Here is a 6737-nt window from a genome sequence, read left to right on the forward strand (position 1 = left end):
TATCTTGGAATACCGCAAGCGAAAACCCAATATATGCGTGTGTTAGAAACAGCCTATGAAAAAAGGTATCGCAAAATTCTCAGGAAAATTCGGCGTTCCAAATTTTCTGGAGAGTAGAAAATTCAGGCAATTAATATTCTGGCCAATCCTATACTAAACTACAGGGTTGTTTTAGTACAATGGAACGTTGATGATGACAATCCATCGAATTCATCATCCGTGATCTTCCCCGAGAAAAAGGGGTAGAGGTTTTCTGAGCTTAGAGTGTCTTCATCGAAGAACGACTCCAGCTACAGCCTGATTAGTTCTAAAAAGCACAGATTCTTAAATGCAACTGGTACATCAACATGAAGTCGTCAATGTGGACAAGCCCCTTCCTGGTAAATTCTACGGCATTATACGTAGGGAAGATCTATCGATGGGTCTGTCCAACATGTTTCTCAAATCTGCTGGTTTGAAATCGAATACTGAGGGATTTCTTTTTGCCTATCAGGACAGCGTTGTGTACAAGTTGGTTTGCTGTGAGTGCAGAACAAATGCACCTGTAGGCGATAAAAACTTCCAAGTGTACAAGCAAGATCCAGAAACACTTGGACATGTTCTCAGTGGATGCTCAAAGTATGCACGTTACGGATACATAAATAGACAAAATGCAACTCTAAAAGTATTATTTTACCATCTTCTTCATCTCTGTCGTGTTGATTTAATGCCCGTCTTGCCATACACTAAGAGGAAACTGGAATCCGTTGTGGAGAATAATCAGTGTGAGATTTACTGGAATTACTCATTTTCAACCCCTCAACGTACCAATGCTACTAAGCCTGACATTATCCCCCAAGATCTAGAGACCAAGATAATTCACGTTATTGAATTCTCGGCATCAGCTGATTGTGATATCACGGCAAATGAGTATGAAAAAGGGCGAATTATCCTGATGTTCTTTTCAAGCTGAGCAGGATGTACGAAGGCTATAAAGTACATGTCGTGCTTCTCATAATCGCCTACATTAGAGGTATGAAAGCTCAATTTCTTTACCAACTCATATAAATTCAGACTTGCTGGCAACAGACTTAGTCCGTCGCGAGACAAATGCAAATAGATGTTCTTGTGGGATCACCTCATCTGGTTTGTCAACACTCTTCCTCCTTATATTGTACAAAGGTTGGTAACTCTAAAAAAGTATCTAGAGGTGAAACATTTAATCTAGGTTAGAAGGAGCAGGAGTGGACGACGTACATGTTCTAGATGCATCGTGAATGGTTGCTTCAAAGAACCCTGATTGTACCTTATGGAGCCTGCAGCTTCTCTAAAAAAGAAATCATATTAACTTAAATACCCTGGGTGGCTCTGTTGGTTAGTTGCTCGAACTTCACTCTGGAGGTCCAGGGTTCGATCCCAGAGCGGGTGGGGGAATTGGAACTAGAATTTTATCGAAAGTACATATGTATGTAACGTTTAACCCATTGTTTGTTAACAAACAAACCGATTGTTGAAACATTTGTTGACAATGAATTTGAATTCGAAATTTACTGAAATCATCATTTTTGTTTTTTTTACAGAAAATACGAATTTTGTATTGCATCAAATATTTATTAGATCATTTTCGTCTGGAATTTTTAAAAACATAATTCTAACAAAAAGATTCTTGCTTCTATGGACCGTTGCCTTCAAAATCTATGAGTTAATTTTTCGAAATTCAAGATGACGATGTCCAAAATGGCGGCTAAAAACTAATTTTTTTTCTATTCTGTTTTCTCGTATTGGAGCATTATTTTCAAATAAATTCCCACACATGCATATATATATGAGGGGTTTTGGTATAGATGATCACAAATCCAAAACCAGATTTGCAAAGTTCAAGATGGTAGATCTAACATGGCTGCCAGAAATTACGGAAACATACCGATTTTCATAAAACTTCGCATATGCGTACATTCTGCGGATAACGAATCTGTTATCAGATTTTCAAAATTTTAAATGGCGGATCCAATATACAAATTTGAGAAATATAAATTAAATTAATATCAAATTTAAAATCCTTTCGAACGGTGAATAATTAAATTAATGTATAGAATTTCTGAAAATAAAACCAAGAATGCAGCGACCAAATTTCAAGAACCACCATAAAATTCTCCTATTGTAATTTGAAAAAAGATATTTTTTCCTGAAAAACAAAAAAAAATGTTAAAAAAAGAAATGAGAAGGCAACCAACCAAATCCCCTTCATTCTCTTTTTTTAATTTCTTTTGTCTTTTTTATTTTTATAATTATCAAATCACAATAAACAAAAAACATTTGTGAATAATATTTACCAACGTTTCGGTACTTATACTGCATGCTTATCAAGGTAAGAAAATATTGAATAGATAGAGGGAGCACCGAAAGAACAATGCTCTCTCTATGATACATGAGAGTTAAGTCAATATTTATTATGACTGCCAAAAGTTACTGTAGCATTCCAATTTTCATAAAAATTCGTGCAGGGGGGTTTGGGACAGCTGATGCCGAATCCGTGATCAGATTTTATCTTCTCGAGTGGGCTCACGTTAGAAAAAAATGAGTTGTGAATTCCGAGGTGTGAATCTAGGTAATATGTAATCCTGAAGGATACTTATTCGACAATAAATTTTCACCTTTATGTGGTAAAAGTTGGGCAGCGGCGATGAATACCTCGCTCTTCAATCCGCTATCTTGAATTTCGAAAATCTGATTACGGATTCTTCATCAGCCACCTCAAAAATTCTATGTGCGAATTTTTATAAAACTCGAAATTTTTTTTTAACTTTTGGAAGCCATATCGGATCTGCCATATTTAATTTTGGAAATCTGAATTTGGATTTGTCCTCAGCGGCCTCAACAACCACGATGTCCTAATTTTGATGAAAATCTAATTGTTTCAGTAATTTTTGGCAACCGACGAAGCTAAAAACCCCTATATACGAGCATTCATGGGAATTCTTAAAAAAATATTGCTCCAATAAGGGAAATCAGGAATAGCAACAACAAATTGGTTTTCAGTCACCCTATGGAACACCGCCATCTTAAATTTCGGAGTAAAAACTTATAAATTTTGAAGCTTAGGTATATCTTCACCAATTCGAGACGAAAATAATCAAATAAAGATTTGGCGCCACAAAGAATACTTTTTTTGTTAAGTAAACAAATGTGATTATATCAGTTAGAATTTGGTTCCAATTCTGATGACGCGTTTCGAAAGTTCCAGAAATTTTTAATGAAAATTTATTTATTTTTTTTATTTTTTAACAATCGATACAGCAGCATGAAATGTCGCTGAAAAAAGTGATGGAATACGGACGCTTTGTTCCTTGAAGGGTTAATTTCGATTGAATATGCAAATCTGTGGCAAAATTGAAACACGGATTTTTTTCAATACACAAATAAAATTTTTTTAAATTTGGGGTTGTGGAAGTGTTTGTAGTAGTTTAAAAACTTATCAAAATGTGCATTTTCTAAGATTCCAAAATGTAAATTAAGCATTTTCATAAAATTGATTTTTATTACACTTTTTTACAAAAATGTTGTAGTAAATTCTAAATAGATTTACTTTTAGACGAAGTATGAGAAGTCACAACACGGTGAAGGTTATATTTTGTATTCCATTTTATCATATTTTCAATAATATTTTACATTACACGAAAAACAGACCAAATAATCTAAAATTAACTGTAACATTTTGAACACGTTTTATGTTGTGTCTAAAAAATAGGAGCCGTCAGGAAAATTAGAAAATAAGTTCAAATGCACCGTTTCGCCTATATTATATCCCGATAGGAAGGAGAGCATTGAAATAGATTAATAAACGTTCAAAAACTTTTGAATTCATGATGTTCTTAATCAAAAAGGATGTTGTTTTCTGTGATTATTACAAAATACTTGGAAATCAACGCAAACGAAAATCGTTTTTTTCCATGTTTGAAATCATTTTAATCCATTTGAATGCCCATATTTTGACCTGGATATTATTCATATTAATCTGCATACAAATTTCTATTATCAAGAAAAGCCTATCAGGAGTTTCATAAATAATAATGAAACTATATTGCAAAATTTAAATTCAGTCTATGCAAGAGCCTAAAAGGAGAAAACACGGAAAAATCAGTAACACAAAATTTTACTTTTAGACCTGCAAAATTTATTTGTATGATTTTGAATTAATTAAGAATTCCTAACATGTTCATACATAAGTTTATACAAAATTCATTAGAGTTAAAAAAATTTACACGAAAAACAAAATCTTATAATTTATTTTATATTATTAATTATATAATTAATAATAATAATTCAAATAATTCAGAAAATTTGGAAACCCTCGAATATTTTTAAAATTTTCCCATTTTTGTATTAATTTTAAAAGTATAAATTCAGTACTTTTCTTGATCAAATAGAAAAAAAACACGCTTAAACATTTGTTCTAAGATATGTTTATTTAGTTCATGAAAGGGAACTGGATCATCATAAATAAATGGATCTTTCGATACTAAGGTAGGCCACAATTTTTCACCGTAGTTTTAATAAAAAGGTATAATGATCCATATTTTGGACTATCACATATTATTCTCAATATAATTACTGACTATACTTGTTGAAAAAATTTGGATCATTATTTTAATTAACTCTATGAATTTATACAAATTATAACATTAAACTTCTAAACAGATGGTACATTTAAATTTTGTTTTGCAATCATTGAAATTTTTTGCAGAATTTTTGTATTTTTATAGGCCAATGGAAGCTGTTTTGTTGGAAATTTTAACACTACCAAAGCAATGACGAAAATCGGTAGAAAATTTTCAATAAATGATAATCAAGAAAATTTTATAATCGCTGAACAAATTTACCGAAATCGTTATGGATTTTCCTGAGCAAAATACTTTGTAAATTTACCAAACTTATTATTTAACCTCCTAGGCTTCATTTCTGGAATCTATTATTTTCCGAAAATGTTCGGAAATCTTTGCGAAAATTGTTTATAGTGTATTGAATTTTCATGAATAGGGGTGTTCCAAATTTGCACAAACTTCATATGCACTTACGCAAAATGAAATTTTTTATTTAATAGATAAGACCAAGAATAGCGATTATGTCAGTTTTTTTACTTTTGTGCATTACGGAAAAATTAAAGGGAAAGTGTAAGAGTCACATAAATGCCCTTAAGAGCAGTCTGCCGAAATTCTCTAAAATTATTGAAGTTTTTCACCTTGTAATTAATTTTTAATGACTCAAAAATTTAAATACATTACGTACCTCTCATAAACTTACCTAGAATATTGTTTACTAATTATTATAGTACCAAATGAAACTTGAGATACTCCGTGTTTTTTTCTTTCTTCTCACTTTAAATGCTTGTATTACCATAAAAAATTAGTGGTTTTCAGTTTTCCTGGAAATTATCTCGTATCAAATTTTTTATTAACAATAACAAACGTATTATTTATCTTCAAAATTATTCACAATAACTGTGATTTTCTTAGTTAGCTCTTATATTTCTTCATAAGAGTAAAACGATGATTGAAATGCTTTTAACACCATCACTTCCAAGTTCAACCTGCGATATGACATTGTGAGAACCTATCATTTTCTTCTGTGCCAGTCATTTACATATTTTATGAAGGATAAAATTGCAGCTACAATATCGATGTGTCACATCTATTTTTCCTATAAAAAATGAAAAGTGAAGAGATAAAATGGTCTACAAAGACCTTTATGTATTTCAAATACTATATTTATTCAAATTGCTGATAATACTAATATGGATACATTTTGTCAAACCAAGACGTATTTTTAAGTAGATGCAAATCGAATCCTGACTAAAGGACAATTTCTTCTAATGACATTGCTTTTATTGCAAAGTTTTCTTCTATTATATATAACGTACGAAACATTTATCTTATTTTGTTGCAAAATTATTTAGATAATGACGTAAATAAAATTTCAAAAGAGGGGCAATAAATATTTCAGGAAAAAATAGCTGTTCATGTAACAGATTTTCATCTACTGCTTTTATGTGGGAAGAAATGTAAATAAAGACAAATCAAATGAATTCAAGGAGATTCAAATCTACCCATATCTACTCATCAAAGCTTTTTCTGTGTAGGTTATAGAAATATCTCGTTCAAAAAATGTTTGCTATGAAAAAATTTGCTTTAAATAAAAAAATTAATTTAAATTAATTTTCTGAAAATTACTTTTTTATTACTGTTTAACTTAATAATAAATTAGTAATTATTAATAGGGAAAGCTAGCGGTTACATTGTGCATTTCGATAAAATCGATGTTTGAAAAAATGAATCCATCAAACACTTTAAGTATTTACAACGTTCTTTGATCTATAAAGAAAAAGTTAGTTTATGCGAAAAAAATCCAAATAGTATCTTCTACTTACTTATTTTGCCCCTTTCTAAATCTTTGTCTTAAAGTTTTTATCTGTAATTCGAAAAATAGTTTTGCCATTTAATGCTAATTTGTATATTCATTTTCCATCAGGAGATTTCAAACGCAAATTGACATTCTGCATGCTTTGCCACTTCACAGTCGTACTTGCACATTCATAAAATATGTATAAAAAATAACGACGCTTTAGTCTCATTGACATGCAAATTACACCTGGTAATTATTGAATAACCCCATCATTATGTATTTCATATTACTGAATCGGATCTAAACCTTTTTTGCATGTGAGTACAGATATAGGAGGAGGAAATAATTAATGAAAGTCT

General features: G+C 30.9%; 1 long non-coding RNA gene across 1 annotated transcript in view; it reads right to left on the reverse strand.

Moving 5' to 3' along the window:
- LOC117174745 overlaps positions 1-6518 on the reverse strand; it is a 10583-nt gene extending 4065 nt beyond the window's left edge. The window contains exons 1-4 of the long non-coding RNA XR_004467353.1: positions 6404-6518; positions 5473-5676; positions 5281-5401; positions 1237-1306 (exon numbers count right to left, since the gene is read on the reverse strand). This is a non-coding gene — a long non-coding RNA (uncharacterized LOC117174745). The remainder of the gene's footprint in view (positions 1-1236; positions 1307-5280; positions 5402-5472; positions 5677-6403) is intronic.
- Positions 6519-6737: the final 219 nt, after the last annotated feature.

This window comes from Belonocnema kinseyi, chromosome 6 (genome assembly GCF_010883055.1).
Source record: "Belonocnema kinseyi isolate 2016_QV_RU_SX_M_011 chromosome 6, B_treatae_v1, whole genome shotgun sequence".
Classification (NCBI taxonomy): domain Eukaryota; kingdom Metazoa; phylum Arthropoda; class Insecta; order Hymenoptera; family Cynipidae; genus Belonocnema; species Belonocnema kinseyi.